This window comes from Ursus maritimus, unplaced genomic scaffold, assembly GCF_017311325.1.
Source record: "Ursus maritimus isolate PB19 unplaced genomic scaffold, ASM1731132v1 scaffold_12, whole genome shotgun sequence".
In the NCBI taxonomy this organism is placed as follows: domain Eukaryota; kingdom Metazoa; phylum Chordata; class Mammalia; order Carnivora; family Ursidae; genus Ursus; species Ursus maritimus.
In genome coordinates, this window is record NW_024423564.1 from 15,914,100 (window position 1) to 15,939,593 (window position 25,494).

Below are 25,494 nucleotides of genomic sequence, written 5' to 3' on the forward strand. Positions count from 1 at the left end.
TTTTTACAAGGCCCAGGCATAGAAGTGCCTCAGTGGTACAAAGGCCTGGAAAATGTAATATGTGGTACGTGGAAATGGGTGAAGAACAAGTCTGTTGGGAAAGAAGGAAGTGGTGCTGGTTTATGGCTCTCCTACTCACAGAGGTCCTGAAAATCCTACCTGGCTCCAGAGGCTGATTCATTAGGAAGCTAATGAAGCTTACACCTCAAAGCCACTCAATTACACCTGGCGCTTCTTAGGCCTGCTACCTAATTTTGTGCTTGAAGGTTTGCATTTCTCTTTTTAAAAGAGGGCTCCCAAACTGTATAGGCTCCAGGCTCACAAAACTTGATCTTGCCATGGTCTGCGCCATAGGTAGTGTATTTTGGGGATCACTGAATTAAAACAACTCTTTTTTTTTCTTCCTATTTCTTCTTTTCAATTGATTTCCTTCCCTTTTCTCCCCCAAGGTATCCTTTTCTCAGAATTTCCAAACTTGAAATAAATTTTCTCTAAATTTTCTTACCCAAGTTCACACCTGAGGGTGTGTATATATGTGTTTGTGTATGTATAATAACATACCAATATTTATTATATTGACAACAGTCTTGGTGTATTATCAACAATAAATATAACCATCATTTGTTCGTAAGGCAGAAGTAACGGTTGGCCTATCACAGCCACTGTCATGAACCAAAGTAAATTAAATGACAAAAAATATCAAGCAGCTATCGTGTGCCAAGATTTTGCTAGATCTCATAGATTAGTTTGAAATAAGGTTGATTCTTCCTCATCAGCTATAACGTGGTGGCAAGATATAATTGAGAGAAATGTATCAGTTTGAAAATAAAGAAATGTATTATAGAGGGCTATTTTGGGTAGGTTATATAGGAATGAAGTAGCAGCTAATAATATTCTAATATGCAGTTAATACATGTAAAAATGTGTTGTTAAAAAGAAGTATAAAAGCCAGGAAATCATGATGAAAGAGTTAGAACAGGCAGAGTCTCGGTTTTCAAAGATGTCTCAGATTTGCGTCGGTGAGGAAGACATTCTGTTTTTGAAATGGAGAAGGAATCAATGGTCATTGAACACCTTTCATGGTTAAGAATTGTCAGATGGGCTTTATTTTTGTCCTCTCATTTAATCCTCACCATTACCTGGGAGGAAGTTGTTAGAATTCTAACTTCGCAGATGAGGAAACTGAGGTCCAGAAATGTCATGGAATCTATTCAAGATAGATCGTGGAAGTCTGTAAAGATGAAGACGAACCTAATGTTTGGGAGGCTGGGAGGTGGTAGGAGAGAAATTTAAATATACAGAGTGAAGTTGATCTTAGAGAGCACTAAGGTAGAAGCTTTTGTGCTTGATTATTTGGAGAAGAAAAAGCCATTGGTGGTCTTTACGGCAATTGACCCATACACAGTTAGCTTTCTTTGTTAGTTTTCTAGATTCCTTTCTAGAGAAAACAAAAGGTTCAAGTTGAGTGCAATATTAGGAGTTAATCGAGTCATGAAGAAGAACCAAGAAGCAGGAGTTAGAATTCTCAGAGTGGATATGCAAATAATTCCAGACGCACCTTACTTATCTTGTATCCAGCACAATTCCTGGCACGCGGTAGATAGTCAATATAGGAGGAGCTTACAAATGAATTTAAAACAACCTGTTTCTGTAACTGGCTTTTCTGTTTAACAAAATAAGAAAATTCCCGAAATTGAAGAAGCAATTACATTTTTTTTCTAATTCAATGATCTGCTGCATGAATCATTTCTGGGGCATCAGGTAAAGAAGCATGATCTTTCATTTTTCTTTTTTATTTAGAGAGGTACTGCCCAAATCTCAAACACTAGTTCACATTTCACTTAACAATCAAGAGATTCATTGTGGAGCCAGAAAGGGACCAGAACTGACTTATGGCCTCGTGACTCTATTTCCACTGAAGTCTAGGATAGGGACTGAGACAGCCTCAGAAAAAGTGGAATGTCACAATAACTTCAGTGCAGCATATAATGAAAGGGGGATAGGCTGGAGGGAAGCAAGGAAGCCAGGAGGAAGCTGTAATAATGCAGGTGTGAGAACAAGGAGCTGGATTAAACTGAACAGAAAGGTAATAGAAGAGTCAGCAGGAATTAGATGGATTGGAGGTAGAGAGCAAAGGAAAAGAAGGAATCAGTGCTGACACCAAGTTTAATGCCTGCAGACAGTAAAAACGGTGGTGATAAAGTTTTCGACTGAAACGAGTATAAGATTGGGACTCTTATTGCCTCATCCCAGCAAAGTTCCATTTGCAAAATGTTAGTGTGACGTCCAATGTTACTGAAAATCAAGAAAATGTCACAGAGATGCTCTTCATAGTGTACAACAAAATATTTTAAAGTCCTCCATCCTCTCTCTAAATACCCCATGTGCATACTTACTGATCTCCAGATTTTTTCTACCTAACTTCAAGCTCCCATCAACTTGGCCCCAAACTTGGTCTGCACAGGCTTCCTCGATCTCTCCTGGTTTCTCCTCCTTCCCCTCTTTATCTCCTTTTAGTGCTGCCTACTTCATGATAAATCCAGCTAGGCTCCTACGTATTACTCTAGTTTATAAAACAAAAGCCCAAGAGCCTGGAGGGCAAAATAGAACCCTCAGGAGCCAGTGGAAGAAGTTATGACTATTATTCAGGAGCTAAGTGGACCCAACTGTATTTCGACAAGGTGCTAGAGCTGGGAATTGCAACCCGAGGAATGAACAAGGTATGTTATCCTCCCTAAAGCAGGCTACAAAAGAGTAGAAGGCAAAGTACAAATTCCAAGTGGAAGGGACTTGAGTGGAAGAGTGAACAGGGCTGTGTTAGAAAGTAGAAAGAAACCAGTACAAATAGGAGCAGTAACTGAAAGAGAAGCCTTGTCAGCTGCAAACTATGAAGGCATGGGGGTAGTAGTGCTGGACAAAGAATCATCATTTTCAAGCCTGGATAACTGGAGCAAATAGTTACTCTTGTCAAGGAGTGTCAGTCTCTCCTGTAGTGAAGATGAGCACATGTAATAAGAATAATAAGGGTGGGGTGCCTGGGTGGCTCAGTCGATTAAGCAGCTGTCTATGGCTCAGGTCCTGATCTCATCTCAGCTCAGCTCAGCTCGGATCCAGCCCCTCCACGCTCAGCGGGGAGTCTGCTTCTCCCTCTCCCTCTGCCCCTCCCTGCACTTATGCTTTCTCTCTCTCAAATAAATAAATGGAATCTTAAAAAAAAAATAATAAGGGTATACTTTCACAGTATTTTTGTGAGGACTAAATGAGCTAATATGTAAAAAGAGCTTAAGATGGTACCTGGCCCATGGTACGGCCTCAGTACATGTCAGCAATTATTATTACCATCATCATTGCCATCACTATCACTGCTATTCTCATCTATGACCCTTACAGCTTGTCGTCCCATAAAAGCCTCCTTTTCCGGGTCCATTGTGCCACCAGATAATTCAGCATTCAGTTCTTTGAAGTGTGCTAGTAAAATTGAGGTGTGAGACCGTACAAGGTCTCAAGGTGCCCTTTGTGACAAATATAAAAACATCCCCAGATGGCTTTTATTGAACATTATACCTACCTCTCAGGATCAAACCTGTTGTGGTGGCTATGGTCAGTGTAGACCAAACCCAGAAGCCTCCCACCCTAGCAGAATTCAGTGTAATTAAAAGCCAGATGGGAAGAGGACAAGCCTGAGACTGAATTCACACTCTTGAATTTATGAGAATAGACTTGGGGAAATTATCTAACTTTTCTGAGCCTATTTGCTCAGTTATACATTAGAGACTACATCTTATTCCCAGGAAAAGATTAAAGTGGCCAACACATTAAATAGATACACACACACACACACACACACACACACACACAACAGAGAAACTGAAATAAAGCTGGCAATAGAGACTCATTTTCTTCCACTTCCATCCACTCTCTTTTTTAATGGTTCACATCTATGTTTTCCAATATGGTTGCCATGAACCCCATGTTCTTATTAAGCATTTGAAATGTAGCCAGTAGGTAGTCCAAAATGAGATTGACGTAAGTATAAATTATACACTGGATTTCAAAGACAGTACAAAAGAAAAGAATGTAAAATACTTTATTAATAACTTCATACTGATACATGTTAAAATGACAATTATTTTGGCTATATTAGGTTAGATAAAGCGTATTATTAAGATCATTTTTACCTGTTTCTTTTTACCTTTGTTAAGGTAAAAATTACCTATATGGATACATTATATTTCTATCAGACAACAATGGTTTGAATAACCAATCAGATGTGATGAAGGAAACAAACCTTTTGCAAGTGAGCGCTCATATGGGTCCTTTCTACTCCTAGCCTTGCTTGAAATGACTTTTTTTTCATTGATGCCAATAGGCACTTGAGGTCTCCCTTGGGCAGACATCCAGGAAGGGGAATAAGCATCTCTCCAAAATAATAATAATAATAATAATATTAATAATAATAAGATAATGATAATAATAATGATGATAAAGCAACATGAGTATGAAAGGGAATGGAAAGCATAGGCTGACCAACTGGTGAAAACAAAGCCTCAAATGAGAAACAGAGTAACAAGGAGCCTTTGAAAATCTGTCTGAGCCTTGTGTATTTTATGATTGGGAAGACCAGAGAGATCAGCCACAAGCACCAAAAAGATCCTTAAAAATTACATGAAAAAAATATGATGCTAAAAATCAAACTGCAACAAGAATGCATTTATGTGCCTCCAGAAAGGTAATCAGAAATTCTTCAAATCCAATATCAATAAGTTATTCCAGAATTTAGGCATATAGGCTGGAACTACTCTTTCGGGAGGAAACTTTTCTGGACCTACCACCATAGGCTATTCATCAACTCCGCCAGAAGAAGGAAGAGTCCGTGTATTTGTCCATAAATGTGAAAATACCATTTAGTTATAGCTGTTTTATTGGCAGCTTACAACCCATATTTGAGTTAATAAATATAGGTCAGGTCTCTGTAGATATTTGAAAGTGTATACAAGGAGAGAAATAAAAATTTAATCTGACCTCCAAGAAAATGAAAAGGCAATTCAATATCCTAAAGAATACCAAAAAAAAAAAAAAAAAAAAAACCCAAAAACAACAACAACAACAACAACAACAAAAAACCACACACAAAAAATTTTAAAATGCCAGAAAGGAAAACAAAAAAAAAAAAGTGTGATCAAAAGCGCCAGATACTCTAGAGAAGATAGGGAGCGAGAAAAATCTTTTGATTTGTCTTAAAAACAGTTGTCAGTGACCTTGGAAATACTCGTTAGGATAGTGTTGAGGCAGAGCCCTTTTACTAGAGAGTGTGGAATGCTAAAAACAAAAGGGGAACGCAGGGGTTTCAAAACACCCATTGGAGAAATCTGAAAATGAAAGCAAGTAAAATGAGATCGCTTAAATGGGGAAGGGGAGTAAGTAATGCACTTTTAAGAATGATCAGTGTTTGTGGACAGAGTGCAAAGAAACCTAGTGGAAAAGAAAAGAAGAGTTAAGTGTGAAAGTAAGTTGCTAGCATCTACATTGTAATTTTGGAAACAAAAGATGTATTCTCAATGCAAAAAAACTTACTTATTGGCTAAATCTTTTCAGTTAGTAGCCAGGATTCTCTACAACTAAAATTATTGGATGACTGTCTCCTTTGTTCCTCACCTTCTAATTTCATTAATCTGCTGTGGTTAACTGTCACTAACAGGAACCAATACAGGGATTGATTTTAAGCAATTTCAGATCTTCCTCAATATTAGTTCAGGACCATATCAGAGGAAAATTTACTTGTCCTGAATGGATTGCACTGGTCTACTCAAGTGATTTCAGAACTGGGAAGTCAGAAGATATTGAATTTTAAATATTAGATTATTTTATATTGGACTTTGGATCTAATATTAGATATTAAAGTGTAAAATCACATTGTCCTTATTGCTAGCCTTCTTTTTTATCTTGCTGCAGGATCAGTATTGTTTTAGTACAGTATTTGATGGCTCATGAGCCTGCAGGCTAAGGGAAAATATTTACACTACTTACTGAATGGTGGACAGCCTAAGCTTTAAAATAAATGTTGCCAAATTTTAAATGCACTAAGTTATTAATATCTGATGGCCAAATCATATTTTATAATTGTAGCAAAAGAAGTAACAAACAAAAACGAAACAAATACCAAGCTAACCTAAAGAAGTGATGAATATGTTTGTGAGACATTTGTAGTGTTGCCTTCAAAAAAGAAACATTCTGGCAAGAGAAAATGCATCTGTGCAGTCTGGTGTGTTGACACCAGAAAAAAGGGGAGTAAAAACAAACAAAAGGTTAAGATAATTATGAGGATCCAAACTTTAAGACCAAAATGGGTCAACACTACTTTTCAACTGTACTCTTATGACATATATTAAGAATAATCACTATTAAGAAATACTTAAAAATATTGAAAGCAGAATGAAACAAAACGTGCACTTTTAGATTCTCAAATGGAACACAAATATCTGATTTTCACTGAACTGCAGAAAAAGTCCAAGTTTCTTGAGAAAAATACCTAATGCAATTATTTAAAACAACAACAGTAATAAAAATTAACATTTATTGTGGACCTGTTATGTGTCCGGACCATTCTCAGTACTCTATTTCAAGTACTTTATGTGTATTAAGAGGCATTTGATTCTCAAAACAAATAAACCAAACCTTTGCGGAATATACTGTTATTCTAATTTTGCTGGTGAGAGAACTGGGACTTAAGTGGCCTGCCAAGGGTGCAGGGCTAGTAGTGCAGAATGTGGACAGACCAAATATAAGTTGTTGGGTTCTTTTGTTTTTTAAGTTTTACTTAAGTTCCAGTTAGTTAACATACAGTGTAATATTGGTTTCAGGGGTAGAATTTAGTGATTCATCTCTTACATAAAACAGCCAGTGCTCATCACGACAAGTGCCCTCCTTAATACCCACCACCCATCAAGCCCATCCCCCCACCTACCTCCCCTCCAGCATCCATCAGTTTGTTTTTTTTAATGACCAAAATACTGGTACACTACAGTAGTTCCTGAACAGAACCTAATTTGCATTTTATCTTGTTTGAATTCTTGATACTTATATCCCTGTATAGCAAGAGTTTAAAATATTTTTCTTGAAGTGGTCAGGTGGCAGGCAGGTTAGCAATCACCTGGTTATCATCAGTGGAGTACCAAGTGGGGACTGGGTCCTAGGCATAAGAAGGTTATCAAAATAGGTGTTCCTATCCATGACCGAGACTAAGCAGGAAAAGTGAATCTGTGGTGAGTACAAATTGTGGAGTACATCTATTTTAAATCCCCTTAACTAACACCAAGATTCATTCTGAAAGCTGAAAGTGAAGCTAAGCTAGCAAGTTTTTTGGAAAGCCGAGAGAGACTAGTTACATGGAAGCAGCCAGCGGAGGCTAAGACCCAAGCAGGGTTTATTCTAAAGGATATTAGCTTCTGGGTGTGAAGGGGAAAACGTGGTCTTAGGAAAGGAGAGAGTCAGGAGATGAAAGGTTTATAATACAAAGAGGCTGAGAATTGATGGCCAGGCTCTTTTCAGGTTTATATGGGAACCCTACTGAAGGAGTTGGCAAACAGCAGGCAAAGATGGTCTTCAGGAAATGAATAGAAGGGGGTTTCACAAAGGAATCTTGTTGGAATATTAGCTCTACAGGTGCTCTCCTTTGTAAGGCCTCACAAGGAGTCAACTGTATTAAAGACGAGAAGTCACGTGGCAAGGAAACCTGTCTAATTTTTACCTAGCATTTCCCAAACTTACTTGACAATTAAACTATGTCTCATACTTATGACAATGACATTGAGCTGGTGTTGCACAGAACAGACTTTGGGAAATGCTGAAATGGACACAATTAAGAAGAGGGGACAAAGTGGCCCATTAGGGGAGTTAAGGAAAATACTAGAACATCTATTTCTACTTGTGCTATTTCATCCTTTACAATTTGTTATTCTGATATGTTTCATCATGTACAAAATGCAGTAGAGCACGTATTCCATCTTTTATACAAATGAATGTACATCTATTAAGGGCACACGTTCCCTACTTTTTACTGATGGGGTACACATCAGATGGGTTTGGAGACAAGCAGGACAGGAATGAGACCACTTTTCAGATGGCCGTTCGATACCCAGAATGCAACCATCATCTACACAGAATGGCAGGCTGATCTTATTCTTCAGCTACTTGTATTTCTTTTGATGTTTGTCCAGGATGAATTCCAGCCTCCCAGAGTACCACTGTCAGCCATCGAAAGCTGTTTGTAATCAACTTAAATGATACTTTGAAGGTAAGAGTTTTTGCCCCCTCAGAGTAAATATGAAAATAAATCTAAACATTACATGGCATTTTATTGTTATTTCAGTTTTTAAAGAAAGAAAGAAAACAAGGATAGGTCTTCTGAGTAGAAAAATCAGCATTACTTCTCTTCTTTCTAATATTGATAACTATTTAGGGTCTAATATGGGATTTTAATAAGCAAAAAACCTTTTTTTTAAAGTACCTACCTCAAAAAGCATCCAACTTTTCAGTAGAAAAAACGAAAAAGAAAAGAAAATCCAGGCTCTCCGCTCAGCGGGGAGCCTGCTTCTCTCTCTCACTCTCCCTCTGTGCTCTCTCTCTCTCAAATAAATAAACAAACAAATCTTAAAAAAAAAAAAAGGAAATTCATTCAGTTACTATAGTTATTTGGACTTACAAAAATCCCTTTCCCCCAAAGCCTTTAAAATTCCCTTAGTAAATGTGCTGATGTACATTTTAAAAATGCAATCTGTATTCGCAAGAATATTATTAACCTTTAAATATCCAACTGTAACTAGTTACTAAATCTTAACATTTGATTTTATTTTATTTTTTTTAGATTTTGTTTGTTTATTCGACAGAGATAGAGACAGCCAGCGAGAGAGGGAACACAAGCAGGGGGAGTGGGAGAGGAAGAAGCAGGCTCATAGCGGAGGAGCCTGATGTGGGGCTCGATCGCATAACGCCGGGATCACGCCCTGCGTCGAAGGCAGACGCTTAACCGCTGTGCCACCCAGGCGCCCCTAAATCTTAACATTTTAATGTTGATCTGCCTTCAGGGTACCAACAAAATGTGAAAGTAGAATATAAAAATCTGTTAATTTTTGAGACAATATAACTCCCAATTTAAAAAGAAGGGATGGAGCACTTGCTTAATCTGGATCCCTTTAAACAAAATAAAACGAAACAAAACAAAACAAAAACTAAACTACCAGGGTGTCTGGGTGGTGCAGATGGTTAAGCAGCGACTCTTGGTTTCAGCTCAGGTCAGGATCTCAGGGTCCTGAGATCAAGCCCTGCGTAGGGCTCTGTGCTGAGTGGGGAGTCCGCTTGGGATTCTCTCTCTCCCTCTGCCCCTCCCACTCAAGCTCTCTCTTTCTCTCTCTGAAATGAATAAATAAATCTTTAAGAAAAAAACCCCTGCCAATATAATTCTGAACAGCACAAAATAGATGTTACCACAGCTTTCAACTTAAAAAAAAACCTTAGAGTTTATAATCTGTCACAGATTATGTTTTCAAGTATAAACGGCCACCTGAATTATGACAATCATTTAGATTCAAGGTCACAGATCCAAAGCCTGTAGGGGCCAGGGAAGCAGAGTCAACCCATGAAGTGTACTGGGTGCAAAAGGAATTGAGTGTTGGGGTCTCAGGGAACTGGGGTCTCAGGGAACTGGGAGCAATTGCTAGTCAGGGCCAGCTGATGGTTCCCGTTTAAGAATTCAGATCTGGTTCTGCCCCGAATCCAGATTTTAGGTGATCTCTTAGTATTTAAATTTGATACAATTTTAAAAAGAAACATTGCAGGTGACAAAGCAACCATGTGTGTAGGCAAAACTGAAACGCAAGCTGCCAGGGTATGACCTCTGCTGTGGCAACATGCATCCTTTCGGAGATTAGTAACTGTATTTCAAAGACCATGGGTTTTGGGTGCAGCTACAGTTGAGTCTGCCTTCTTATTTTGCCATATAATAGTTCTGGAACTTGATACAAGTTACTATTGTCTCCAAGATCTCCTTTCTTGGGCTGTTACACAGGAAATTGCTAATGAAGCCCTGTGGTGATGATTAAGTGACATTAACATTAACGGCCTGAGTCTCCTTTGAAATTGACTACCTTCCTTTTGCTTTATTTCCTGCCAATGCAGGCAGTAATGGGAATTCTGTGGGGTTGTGTGTGTGTGTGAAGGATCTGATTATTTACAATACTATTCTTTGTGGTTGTTGAGGCCATGAAAGGTAAAAAGAATGTAGACTAAGATTGGACTATAATCTATCACTAGCTTATTACATGCTTCTTGCTAAGATATGTAAATCCTCTGGGCCTCAGTTCCTTATCTGTACAAATGTAAAGTGGGTTCCAGACAGTCCTCAGCCTTAAGTCATTCAGAGGCAGTGACAGAGTGCTTGTGTCCTTGGCCATTGGAGTCAGACTGCCTGGGTTTGAGTCTTGGCTCTGCCACTTAACTAACTGTGAGATATATGTTATGTGACTTATTGTCCCTGTGTTTCTGTTTCCCACTCTGTAAAGTGAGAATAATAAGAAAACCTCACTTTTAATGAATAAGTAAGATATGTAATGCCCCTCAAATCGTGTCCTGGACAGAGCAAATGCTTAATAAATAATAGCTATTTCTATTGCTCACAGAATCTAAAAACTGCCATTGTATGTACCACTAAAGAAGAAAAAAAATCATTTTAAATTAAATCGTGACATAATGCTTTCTTATTAGAATTTATTTTCTATTTAATGAAAAAGGGTCTCTAGGCCTTTTTTTGTGTCACATGCTACACTTATGCATATATAAAAAGAAAAATATAAATTTAATTGATTAGATTGACTTTGCTGAATCATTTTGAAACTCCGAGTTATCACAGCAGTGCTTTTCTACCCAATATCATCTTCTGAGCGATGAGGAGCATTGGGAATGCATTATCACCTTAACCCCCCTTCCCGATCCTTCTCCTTCTTCCGATTTGTGAAGACTTAATTTCAGAAAAATTCCGAGATGCATATTAGTAGAGAGAATAGTATAATGAACCCGATATACCCATAACCCACCGCAACGCTCAACCCAGTGCTTCTACCATCTGCAGCTTTTTCTCCCAAGCCACTAACATCTATTTTGCAACTTTTGATGCTTACATTTCCTTGATCTTTCTAGAAGATGCAAATAGAAGCTTTTCCGGGAAGAATCGGAACCGTATTCCTTCCTCCTGTTGCCCTGAAATGGTACGTTTTGTGAAACATCAAGAGGGTGCCCTCATTCAGGCACATCAACGGGAATCCCAGCCGGGTTTGTGCAAGGGCAGCAAATGACAACTATGTCACCACTGCCACCTGTCATGCAGCAAGTGTAGGACCTCATTGATGAGAAGGTGCATCTGACTTCAGCGATGTTGAGTCGAGGGGGGCTAAGTGCGACTTCAGCACTGATGCAGTAGAATATTATCATAAAATGTGATCCAGGGGATAGAAGACCCTTTTCTTGATTTCTCTTCAGTGACTCTAACTCACTGTTAACAACTTTGGCAACAGTGTTCTTGGGCGACATATGCTCTGCTGTATTGCACATCTGAGGATGTCCTTTTATACAAACGACTCATGATTTCTCTGCAGGAATATTAGAGTTGTTCCATCATCTTCAGGCCCATGAAAACGCAGGTCAGGACCTTGACGAAAGGTCACAGTAACTCCTATTGAAGAACTCTAACTTTTCTGCTCTGGAACTTAGGAAATTCATCATCACTATCATCTATAATCTAAAAAATTATAACAAGAAACAGTTTGTGTCATTACCCTGATTACTAAGTTACCTGGGCCATGATAAACTCTTTCAGCTGCTATTTTGGGGTCTCTTTTTTCCCCCCCAGAATTCTAAAATACATGTTATTACATCTTTAATGATTAATTTTGACCCATTTGTTGAGTCTATAAGTTTTATCTTCATGACTGACCTCTATGCCCATTATATTCTGTCTCATCTTTTAAACCCATGATTTCATTTTCTCAGTATTCTGGGTATGGCTGATTTGATTATCTGCAATGTCAGGTCTGCTTTTTACTACTTTCAAATAAGATTTTTATTTCAGTTATTGTCATTTTCATTATGTAGTGTGCTCTTCTTATCCAGGCCTGCTTTTCCTCAATAGAGACAATGTCCTCTTTTATTTCATTAGGAATAAAAAATAGGTAATTTCTAAAACCATGTCTCCTATTTCATGAAATAGATCAGATTTATTTTTGAACCTTTATAATGTGACTCTTGTCTGTGCAGCCGAATTGCTGGTATGGTTATTCATCTTTGAGATTGATGTGTTGATATTTCCATCATGGAAGTTAAGGTTTTCTTCGGACGTCTTGAGGTAGCAACTGTTGTTTTGGGAAGAGATAGATATGATCCTGTCATCTTAAATCTCAACCAGTGGTTCTCAAATATTAAAGCACATAAGATTTACCTGGAGAGCTTTCTAAGAATGCAGATTCCAGGGCTTTACCCCCAGTGATCTTGATTTGGCACAACTGAAGTCGGGTGCCAGAAACTGTCATTTGTTAAATGTCTTTTTTTTTTTTTAAAGTTTTTATTTATTTATTTGAGAGTGAGAGAAAGCACGAGAGGGGGGAGGGTTAGAGGGAGAGGCAGACTCACCACTGAGCAGGGAGCCTGATGTGGGGCTCGATCCCAGGACCCTGGGATCATGACCTGAGCCAAAAGCAGACGCTTAACCAACTGAACCACCCATGTACTCCTTGTTAAATGTTTAAGAGATTTTCAAACCCACGCTAAAGTAGACAAGTAATATAGTGAACCACCCTCTTCCCATCATTCAATTGCAGCAATCATCAATAGTATTCTCATCTTGTGTCATCTACCACAGGCATCCTCATCTTATCTTTTTTTGTTGTTTTTAGCTTTTTAATTTTTATAATTTTTGCTACACTGTTTCAGAGCATATCACACACATCAGGTTATTTCATTTTTAAATCTGCAGAATGTATCCCTATCTGATAAGAACTTCTTTTTTTATACACATAACTGCAATGACATTAACTCTCCTAATGAAATTAACAATAATTCCCTAATATCTCACATCACATGATTGTATTCAAATTTCCTCTTGAAATTAAAAAATGTCTTTCACAGTTAGTTTGTTGCACCATATCTCAACAATGTGCATAGATTGCATTTGGTTATGTTGCTTATGTTGGAGCAGCTATTCCTAAAACTTGTCCTCTAGAGTCTGGATAAGATGCTGGCATAGGATCCCTTCCAGAAGTGAAATGGTTTGGTTCACAGCACAAGATCAGGAAGACAATGTTTGTCTTCTACCCCTAATGGAGATGGACAGAGACAGATCAATTAAGGATGTGAGTCAAGGAAAAAGTCCAGGGGCGCCTGGGTGGCTCAACTGGTTAAGCGTCTGCCTTTGGCTCAGGACATGATCCCAGGGTCCTGGGGTTAAGCCCTGCATAGGGCTCCCTGCTTAGTAGGGAGCTTGCTTCTCCTTCTTCCTCTGCTGCTCCCCCTGCTTGTGTTCACTCTCTCTCTCTGTCAGATAAATAAATAAAATCTTAAAAAAAAAAGGGGGGGGGGAGACGTCCAGAGGTGCTTGGAGAGGGAACCATCAGTTCAGAATGGCCCATATAGCACAAGGATATTCACATTTACCCCTTGTGCCATTAAATGATACAGTATATAAAATGTGCTTAGGGTGACCTAGCATATGGTAAGCTCTCAATAAATGCTAGCTGTTATTATAATTACTCAGTGGGACAGGGTGAATAACGTTTGGAGGCCTGGTCAGTGACTGAAAACAAAACAAAACAAAAACTAATTAGCATTTATATGTCTTTAATGCAGAGTTTAATGGCAGGTGGCAAAGGGTAAGTGCAGGAGAGGGACCTGAATGGAGAAGTGGGTTCTATAGCACAAAACAAGGCAGGGACAGGAAGGGCGACACGGTCAATGAATATCATTCTCTGTGGTGTCCACACCTGTCCCACTGGTGTTTCAAACACAATAGAGACTCAGCTTATTTCTCATTAATTTTTACATATGCTGCTGAAGCATCTTTCCTTATTTAGTGTTTCATAGGTAGTGGAGTGAGGAAGCATACAACGCTTTGTGTTTCCCAGGCACTGAGCTAGGATTAAATGATGTGAAAACAAATGAGATGAAATTCATGCTCTCATGTCCCAGTGGCAGAAAGCTAAGTGAAAATTTATAAAATAATGATACTTTATGAAACAATGTGATAAATCTAATGCAGAAGGGAGTGCAGAAGTCTGTGGAAACAGAAAACAGGGCACGCTTAGTTTGGCCTGGGAACAAGGGAAGTTTAGGTAGGGTGACCATATAATGTATAATCTAATGCCCTGAGAATAAAAGGTGGCGCTAATATTAATCAAAGGGAGACAATAGCTATAAACTAAAACTACTTTGATAAACCAGAATGGATGATCACCTAGACTAGGCCAAAGAAATCTTTATAAGTCAAGTGATCTATGAGCTCTGATGAGAGAGAGCACAGTCACCAGGGAAGAGTGTCTTCCAAGTGCAGGAGGAGTGTGTATAAGGACAGACAGAGGGAGGGAGAGAAACCTAAGATGGCTATGAGTCCAGGACATAGCTTAGAAATGGAATAGGCAGTGTGAAGGGTGTAAGATAGGCAATGATGAAAGAAGAGTCTAGGGCTGGGCCAGGCCATCAGAGAACTGGTCAACTAAGCAGATGAGACTGAATTTTATCTTTAAAGTTATTGGGCATCATTAAAGGGAAAGTGGCACAGTCAAATTTGCATGGAAGGATAATAACAGTAGATACATTCTACTGAGGTTCCTGCCTATCATATACGTTTCCAAATGTAATGTGTCAACAACCTGATGATATGCACATTGTTATTCCTATTTCATAACCATCTACAATGAGTTGAATAATTTGCCCATAAGAGATGGAACTGGCAAATATAGGTGTATCTAACCTCAAAAATAGAGGTGTCTCTACCTCAAAATTCAATCTACACTCAACTTTGACAGCTGGGGGAGTCTAGTGAAGTGTCCACTAGAAATCCAGGTAGGAATCATGACAGGCATAAATTATGGAAGAGACAGGAGGGGAATGATCAAGGAAGAAACACAGGCAAGTCATATTAAAGAAATAAAATCACAGGAGTTGGTTTGTTGAATGAGTAGTAGGGGCAGTAAGTAGATTTGAAGAGTCTAGATTTCTGTTTGTATGTCTGAATAAATAATGATACCATTCACCACAATGGCCAATTCACTGAAGACAGAAGTTTTATGAAAATTCAATGGGTTTTCTTTTAGAATGTTGGTATAGGATTATCGGGTGATACTTAGCAATTGGAAAGGTGAATCTGGTGCTCACCATTGCATTAATAGTCAAATCCATGGAAGCAAATTATATCAAATGGAAAGATCAGAAGATTTAAAATGAAACCTAGGTAATGTCACCATTGAGAGGATGAACTGAGGCAGATAAGAACATAAATGAGTCAGAGATGGATGAGCCAAAGGGGTAAGAAGAAAATAAGGAGAATGAGTCAAGACAGTAGGAAATTCTGAGAGGCTGAAAGTGGTTGACAGGGGAAAATACTGCAGTAAAGTATAGTAGAACAAAGATGTTAAAGAATCTTCTGAATTAGACAACTAGTAACTCACTTTGGGGACCAAAACTGAATACTGTATCTTTTTTTTTTTTTTAAGATTTTATTTATTTATTCGACAGAGATAGAGACAGCCAGCGAGAGAGGGAAAACAAGCAGGGGGAGTGGGAGAGGAAGAAGCAGGCTCATAGCACAGGAGCCTGATGCGGGGCTCGATCCCATTACGCCGGGATCACGCCCTGAGCTGAAGGCAGACGCTTAACCGCTGTGCCACCCAGGCGCCCCCTGAATACTGTATCTTTATACTTGTTAAATGTAATACTTGTTGATACAAGTTAGAATCTCAATTGTTATCTCTTATATTAGCTAGTTTTTTCTGCTTTGTGTCATCTATACACTTTATACATTCCTATCTACTTTAAATGTATTCATAATAATAGATACAATTCATTAAATGCCTGCCTGTTCTTTATAAAAATTATTATTTAATTTACAAACAAACCTGCAAAATCCATATTTCCATCTCCATTTTAAAGATGAATAGAGTGCTCCCGTAATTGTAATTCAAAGAAGGGGGGGAAGCTAAGTAGGGTAGATATTGAGGACTGTTCTCTTTGTCCTTATACCACAAACCCACTGCTCCCTTCCGGTTTCAATGGCATAAGCCCAATGCCATCAGATGCATCTTCGTTACGACACAGGAAAACTAGTGACAAATAGCAAGGTTTTTTGATGTTTCCATTCCATGGAAGAAACTGGATTATTTACTCCATTATAGAAGCAAAAGCATCTACTAATATGAAGCAAAGTAAAGATGGAGCTATCCACATCCACAATGAATGAACCAAAAGAATGGACCAAAGGTACAGGCAAAGAAGCTTAAAATAATCACATCTAAAGGGAACCAGAGGTAAAGAAACAAGGTTGAGTGAGATCTACAGGAAAATCAAAATGACACAGTTCACTCCACTGGGCTCCATTTTAAAAAGGCGAGAGTGCAAATGATTCTCCCTGCACGTCCCAACAAATTCTAATGTAAATTATATAACTGCTTCCTGACGCTGAAAACTGAACACAGTGTAAAATCCACAGGATGATTTTAATTAAAAGTTATTTTCAAAAGCAAACATGAATGGATTTTGCAAAAGGGCAAGTAAAAATCAGATGTCTGAGTGTTGCAAAGATTTCACTTACTGGGTGCACTTAGGTTGATACTATTCTGGATGAAAAACCTTCTGACTCCCATGGGGTCAGCTTCATTTTATGTGTTGGAACACCCTGAACTTCGGATGAACTCAGGCCCATAGCACATTACGTTTTCAGGTAATGTTACAAAACAGTGGATAAATAAATGATACCGAGAAAACATAAGGAAAATGCTGAGGGATTCCAAATGAACACTAAACAACTATGAATTCTCACTAATCTTTATAACTCTGTTGGAGAAGCAAAATTATCCTGCCCTCTTAAACATGACCCCATTAAACTGGGACTTTTTCAGATCACCTGCTTCATCTAATCTTCCTTGACCACCATATACAGCAGTCAAGGTCTCATTTCTTCTTAAAATATGCCCTCTGACTGTCTAGCAAAGGTACTATTACTGACTCTCCAGTTATAGGGCATATGTTCAGGGTGATTTCTTTAAGAGAGTGTGGAGTGGCGTGGAGAGAGAAGGGAGGAGATAATTTGCTCCTTTCCATTCATGTTCCCAATTGGCCCAGCCTTGGTTAGACATATGGCAACAAATGGGCGTGCAGCCCGCAGGCACACGAGCAACTAACTACAGAAGTCCTTTGGGGATGCTGTCTGGAACTTTGGCCTTATTAGCACCATGCTCTAGCCCAAGGGTTCTCAAGTTTTGGTGTGAGTGAGAATCACAGGTGGAATAGTTATTAAAAATTCAAGCGCTTGGATCCCACCTCAGTCCTACCAAATTAAAATCTCTGGAGGTGGGGCCCTGGCATTTCCGCTGTCCTCAGGCTCCACAGTTGACTCAGACACACATCACAACTGCAGAACCACTGCTCTGGCCACCAGGCTCCACGTCGTCAGCCAGGACTCTGACTACTCGCTGCGTGGCAGATGGTGCTGGCTGACAGTAGCTCTGTCCTGGTGGCCCACGTCCTGGTGGAGGCTGCCGCTGCTGCCTGCCTGATTTACATTTTCTTTTCAGAATCCTTTGTTTGCTCTCTACCATTTGGAAACGAAATGAAACAAAACACAAATCCAATATCCTTTAAAAATTATGAAAGTAGAAAAAATTATGAAAGAAGAAAAAAATCACATAATTGCAACATTCCAAGATAACTACTATTAATGCTGCAGTAAATTGCTTTCACTGTATATTCAGACAGTTGCAACTGTCCTTTTATGGAAATCGTGTGCCCCATTAAAAAAAAATAATAGTTTTTATTGAGCGGTACGTGCATTGTGGTAAGTACTTTATGCTCATTATTTCGTTTAATCCTCATGGCATCCCTGTGAGGAATGCACAAGTATGTCCCCTTTTATAAATTAAAAAATTGAAGCCTAGAGAAGTCATAGTAGACAGTGGGGAAGTGCTGGTTTGAACCTTGAAACACAGTCTCTTCTCTCACTTTAGCATTTGATATATGCAGATTTCCAAGATATTGAAAACATTTTGTAAATAACATGTATAATGGCCACATACTTTTCTACTTTAGGACCCTACCATGTGCTTACCCAATGCTTATAATCCAGCAATGGGTTATAAATTGCTCTAATGTTGCAATATCTTCAGAAATTTAGCTTTATCTGTGTTTCCAATCATTTCTTTAGGAGGAATTTCTAGAAAATGAATCAATATGTCAAAGAGTATAAATATTTAACAAATATAATTCTTGATGCACATTACCAAGCTGCTTTAAACACACAATTGTAAAAATTTCTGCACATCTTTTTTCATCTGCCTTGGCCAAAATGCTTACGGTAGCCATTTTTGATTTTTCCTCATTATAAATAAATCCGACGTGACTATGTTTGTACATTTATCTTTGCCTACACTTCTGATTATTTCTTTCAGTTACATTTCTAAAGGTGGAATTGCTGGATCAATGGGTACACACATTTTAAAATCTGTTAATACTTATGGTACTGCTAAATTCTTTGCCAAAAAGATCACAATTATACTCCCACTAGCAGGGAATGTGAGTGACCATTTCTTCACACCCTTGTCAACACAAGACATTTTGTTTTTATCTGAATTTTTAAGAACTGATGAAGTAGAACAGCTTTTCACATGTTTATTGACCTATTGCTTTCCTCTTTCCTTTTTTTCTTGTAAATTTTTAAAATTTATGTCCTTTGCCTTTACTTAAAAAAATCTTTAGGTTGCAAGTCTCTTTCTTATTATTTATTTAGTTGAAGGAGTTCTTTATATTAAGACTATTACCTCTGTCAAATCCATTGCAAAATGCCCCAAGTTTTTCATTTGCATATTTCTTATGAAAGTTTTTGATAGAGTGCCGTTTAAATTTTAATGTGGTCATGTCTATCAGTATTTTCCTTTATGGTGTTTATCTTTGGTTTTAGATACAATTTAGAAAATGTATTCTCACTGCACAAAATATAAATATTCACATATATTTTCTTTTATTTATGGCATTATTTAATCTTTAAATCACTTGGAACATATTTTGGTGTAGGGTATAATATAAAAATTCTAATATATTTCAAGTAGTTAATAAATTAAGTCAGCAATATTTCTCAAAAAAATTATTTTCTTCCTATGTGAAATTCTATTTTTGTATTTATGAGAAAGACCCATACACATGCATACCAATACATTGTGTATGTATATGTATACGCACACAGACATACATATACATATAAAACAGATATATTTCTGTAGGTGTAATCAATATTTTAAGCACTCTGATTCATTGATTCGCCCATGTAGTCTTTCATTTATTTATTCAACACATATTCATGAGTATATTCTACATGCAAGCACATAATTAGATGCTTTAAACTCAATCTCATTGTTATTGTATTGACAGAGAAGAGGTCTTACCATTTAATGAGTTCTGCTTTTCTCTAAACTTTATAGCACTGATGGTCTCTTCTGTTCATTAGGCACTTAGTCATCTCAAGTACAACAGCATGTCTTATTTAATTTTAGACTGTTTTGGTTTGGGTCCATATGAAGAAGATAAGCTGTTTTTGGCAAGGACTATGCCTACCTTCTAAGTACCATTTCAATGCTTAAGAAATATAGGCTTATATGCACAGTACACTTTTGAGATAAATTTACTCTCAATTAAAAGTTAAGTGTAAATCACTTACACTAATACTGCAAATGAAGCAGATCAAGGGGGTCATATTACTTATCCGGGATCATACAGTCAATCAAGGACCATGTTAGGATCAGGACCCTGGTCTTTTAGCTGTCAGTTTAGGGAGCCCTTCTGTCACGATACTCTCCCCACCCCCGCCCCGGCATTTTGCTTGGCTGTTCCAGATGAGCTGCTCTCCTAAATATCTTGGCATAAAGGCAGAATCCTTGGCTCTCAAGCCATGAGTGAGTGTCAAATCATGAGGAAACTCTTGTGGATTGTAATGATTCTGTTCTCTATCTCAATATGTGTATACATAGGCATTATGTGTCTGGTTAGCTAAGTTATTAGTGGCATAGGAGGATTAAATACACAAACTGAAAAATTAAATACATATGGCAAAGAGATAATGCTTGTTAAAGTAAATACAGAAATATTAAGGGTGGTTATATCATATGTTGAGGTCAACACTTTTTCAGTGGAAACATATTTGAAATTATAATTGTGCTTAGTGAGAAAAATGACTTCATATGAAAATATTCCTTGCTTTGCTTCTCAAACGAATGTATAAAAATCAATTAATGTAAAAATCAATGGAATCTAAATCTATTCTTTTGATAAATTACATTATAATATATGTACTAAGGAATCTATTAATGAGAATCTGCAATGAATATTCAACAAAATTTTTCTGAATACTTACTCTATGCCAGGCCATATGCAGTATTCATTATATAAGAACAAACAGGACATATTACCCCTCCTTTGTGAAATTTACACCCTCTTAGGAAAGAACAAGAAGTGACTAGAAGTTTAATAGGTATAATAAAGAAAAGCTTTGAAGCTAGGGTTGAGAAAAGACTCTTCTGAAGATGTGATATTTAAGACTGAAAAGACTATAAAGGAGCTTGAAGGGGTAGAGAAGTTGAGGGCAGGAAAGAATATTCTAAGCATGGACATTTTAAGCAAAGGCAGAAGGCAAGGATTGGTGTTATGTGTGAAAAGTAGGCCAAAGTTTACGAAACTGTGGAATTAACATTAACCTCTCTATAAAGGGAGCTAGAGGGATATAGGAGTAAAGGGGGGGGCTTTCAAAAAGTTTGGTTGAGACCTGAGCTTGCTTGATGACCGATATGAAGGGATCAATGAGAACTTGCCTACATGCGAGGTAAGGAAATGATTCATGGCACAGGTTCTTGAGAAGGAGGGAGGTGAGAAATCCAGCACAGCAGGTGTAGGGGTTGGCCTGCTCCCTTGTGAAAAGGGGAATGGAATAACCAGGAGACCCAAAGGCATGTAAGTTTTTAGATTTGATGGTGGAAAGTGGAAGGAACCGGCATCTCTGATGGCTTGTGTTTTCTCAGAGAAGTAGATTGCCTGATGGGAATGAAGAGAAGGAAGAGGAAGTCGGAGGAATGGAGAGACTTTGAAATAATCACTGGGGTCAACAGGAGAGACAACGTGAGGTCTCTTGCGTGTATACCTGCATTAAACAAAACTTATCTTGGCTTTCATCTACGATGTATCTGAGAAATAAGGGAGAGAAAACAATACAAGGAAAATCATTGAACTCTGATTCAAAAGACACTTCAAAACAATGAATCCAATGAGATTGAATGTATAAACTTCCCATAAAATAAATAAACCAAACCTCCTCAGAATATAAACATTTCTTGACTTCCATTCACTACCAAACTTCTTGAAACAATATTTCATACTTGTTTCCTTTTGTTCACCCCCAACTCATTCCTCAATCCCTTGCAAGGACAACTGCAAGTGTGACAAGTTAAGTGACAATTCTCTGGAGTCATCTGACACCATTTTTCCTCAGAACTTTACATCCTTGAAACTCTTTCTTCTGCTATCTTGAAATGCCCTAATTGACTTTAAAGATTTTATTTTTTTGGAGAAGTTTAAGTTTACAACAAAATTGAGAAGTAGGTATAGAGATGTCCCTTAAACCCTCAGTCCCCCACATTTATAGCCTCTTCAACTATAAACATCACTCACCAGAATGGCATATATATATATTTTTAACCAATGATCACCAGAATGATTTCCTAAATGATTAAACCAGGTTTAATCATGTTACTTCAATGCTCAGAATCCTCCTCATGGCTTCTCATTAGTGATCGCTATCATTTATCAAGGTCTTCCTGAGTTCCAGGCAGTTTTCAAAGCTTGCCTTATATTACCTTATATTATTTATCTTCCTCAGCACAACCTAAGAGGAGTATTGCTCCCATTTTATAGGTGAGAGTACTGCAGATCATCGAGCCAAATTAATAGTAAAGCCAGAATTCAAACAAAGCATCTGGTGAACTTTAATTCTCTGCTCCTAACCCTTCCCCTGCTACCTGGAGAGTAAAGTAAAAGTAAATTCCCTGCTTCACATTCAAGGTCTTCAAGATGTGTCTCAAATATACATCTTCATCTTTTTGTTCTACCATCACTCTTCCCAACTTCAATGAGTTGAACTATATTTCTGGCAGGGATATCACACAGTGGAAAATCTTTGAGGCACTAATTCTCCAAAGAACGTGTAGTAATTAACCAAGGACCATGAAACTTAAGTATTCGATGCCGCACCTGATTGAGGAAGTAAAGATGAACTGGTCGTACCTTAAGCCAAATATTTTTAGTAGTATATTACTTCTACCTTTTTTAATTTGAGGGGATATTTTAAAAGATGGTAAATAATTATTATAATACTTTAGGTAAAGCAACACACACACTATGCACCTTTTGTTGGACTTCAGTTTCCACAGGTGGTAGAATTTATTCTTCCTTTATAAATGAATACACCTCTTGCTCCTTTGTAGCAATAAAAAAATCTACAGGTGTAAGAGGAATGAATTTCCCACATGCCACAGACAAACAAATGCAGCTGTAAGTAATTGTACAGATTTCAAAAGTTTTTATAAATGTGTAAGTATCATGGTTACATATGTGCGAAGGATACATTGTTTAGTGTTATTCGATTACCCCAAATCTTTCTTGGCCTGAAAAGTCTATTAATATTTTGCATAAATTTGGATGATGAGATTTCCACTTTTCTCGGCAAAATCTCTGGAATTGGAATAAGAGAGATTATGGATGTCACAATGAATCACATCAATAACCAGGAATTAATACTAATCTGTAAGTTTCTCTGTACAAAGAAAACCACTATCCGCAGACAAAAGCCAGCATATTTACAAAGGCACTTACTCTGTTGAAATATTCACCCTGAGGAAGTGAATTTACAATTCATTTCTCTCTTCTCACTTCCACCTATTTATTATAAAATCCTATTTGTTCTCAAAATGTGTAGCTACAACAAATGTTCATACAGTACTGCTGCATAATCTGTGGGAAATCAGATATAAATTACAGAAAGACAATGAATGAGGAGCATGCAATCCTCCATGGTGTTCATTAATGGGTACTTGTGACAAGGTACTGTCAGCTTTAGTTTACTAATTTTCCCTTGGATAGTTCCTATTTCTTCAGCAGAAGGTGTAGGCATTACTAAGTTAGCTCACCATTGGTGGCAGGAATGAAATGACTCTCTTGTCACAATGGACATGCCACGAAGCTTAGGGTTATAACTTAGAAACATGCCTGAAGTCCTCAGGTCACATTCACTTAGCAAGTAGGAGAAGAAAATTGCCATACCAAATTAGATAATCCTCCTTATGCCTTCAGACACTTCTACACCACTGACTATTTCTCATTTTCCCAGGAGCATCTGGATAATTAAGGAATTAGTTTGGGGGTGGCTCTTAGGTGAATCTAGACAGAGAAGTGAAAACATCAATAAGTCCCATGGCCTTACACCTTTCCTCAAGGATATTTGCAAAAAAACACCTTCGCTAATGACAAAGTGATTGCAGGTCTCTATCTTTATAGTCTCTTTAACGTGTGCCCCCTTTTTTTAGAGGAAAAGCTGACATTTATTCTTTATTGTGAATTCTATTGCTAATTCCACCGGGTAGAGGGGAGAGGCTCCTCAGATCTGGACGAAAAAGAGAACAAAGGCAAAAACAACAAATGAAGATTCACTTGGGATCTTTGAAATGTACTGCTGGGATTGTGGGCAATTGTGGGCACTCTTTGTGGACTATTGATTCTACACCTGTGGATTCCACGCACAAGTCAGATTTCTAAAATAACCACAGTTTCATGGCTGATCATAAAGCTCTCATTGTTTTCGACAATTTCTGACCTGCCTTTATGCTGCCAATATGTCTGCTGCCATTTTTAATAAGCTTTAGAGCTGGTGGATTAACACTGAATGTCAAGCACCACAATTAGAATTGCTGATCGTATGCAGAAACACTATTTTCATATATTAAAAAGCTGCCTTATTCCTGCCATAAAATTCAGCACTCACTTCTGTTGTATTTGATCATTCTTACATGTACTTTTTAGCTCTCAATAACCCTCGTGTGAATACGAGCCTTTGAAAGAAAAAGAGAAAGTTAACATAAATAAAAATGACAATCGTAAGTGGGACCTAATTTCCTTTCCCTTTTCTAAAAAGGTGCACTGACTCTTCAGCTGTTCATTTTTTCTATGATTCATCATCAATAACCACGTAATCCCAAACCTATAAAAGAGCACATTTGAAAGCTGGACCTCAACAAAGTGAAGTACGTTTCCTTAGCATGGGTTGGAGTTAGGCTTCCTTATATTCTCAAATCATGGAGTGTAATTCTCTAGACAGGAACGATTTTACTTATCTACTCTACTTCAAATTATTCTAGATAGCTGTGCAAAATTGTTTCTGAATTTAATCCATATTTCTACAGTATCCAGTAGTATAAACTCCATTTTTTGGGAGAAGTCAGTATTTCCCAACTGTCTCACAAAAACCAAACGTATGTCAAAATATTTTTTATGCATATGAATGACAATCAGTGAGATACAAATTACTTATTGAGATGTCTCCATGACTAATTTAATGAAAACTAGATTTAAAGAAAAAAAACAAAACAAAATAAAAAATAAAACTAGATTTAAAGCCCCTCCTCCCTGAGGGACACCATTCTCTGCCATTCCAAGTCATTGGACCAATCAGGTATTTTTTCTTCCCTTTTCAATCCATTTTTTAAATACAGTAAAGTCTTGTATATCCACTAAAGGAAACTTAGAATACGTAAAATACTGAAACAGAGAAAAAAGGACCCATCATTATGCCACCACACTAATCATTAACATTTTGGAGGTGTTTCTATCTTTCCCTCAAATCTTGTCTTATGCATACTTTAAAAAAACAATCACAATTAAACTATATATACAATTTTTATCCTACTTTTTCCACTTGCATTATGTAAATATTCTTCATGTTTCTTCAAACTATGAAATATAAATTTTAATGGTGATAAAGTTGACCACAATGGGAATAAATTATTAGGTCAACTGTCTTAAGCATAGATTTGCTGAAGATTCAGACATAAAACAGGTATTTCTAATTTTCTTCAGTCCAAATATCATTATTTGCATACATATATTAAAGGCTTCTGAAAGGTATCTGTAAATAAATACTTTTTATTTAAAAAGGGG

At 37.6% G+C, this 25,494-nt stretch overlaps 1 protein-coding gene across 2 annotated transcripts in view; it reads right to left on the reverse strand.

The window, feature by feature from the left end:
- The window catches only part of NTNG1 (netrin G1), a 308,501-nt gene that overhangs the window by 150,708 nt on the left and 132,299 nt on the right, over nucleotides 1–25,494 (reverse strand). The gene's annotated exons all lie outside the window — the stretch shown is intronic.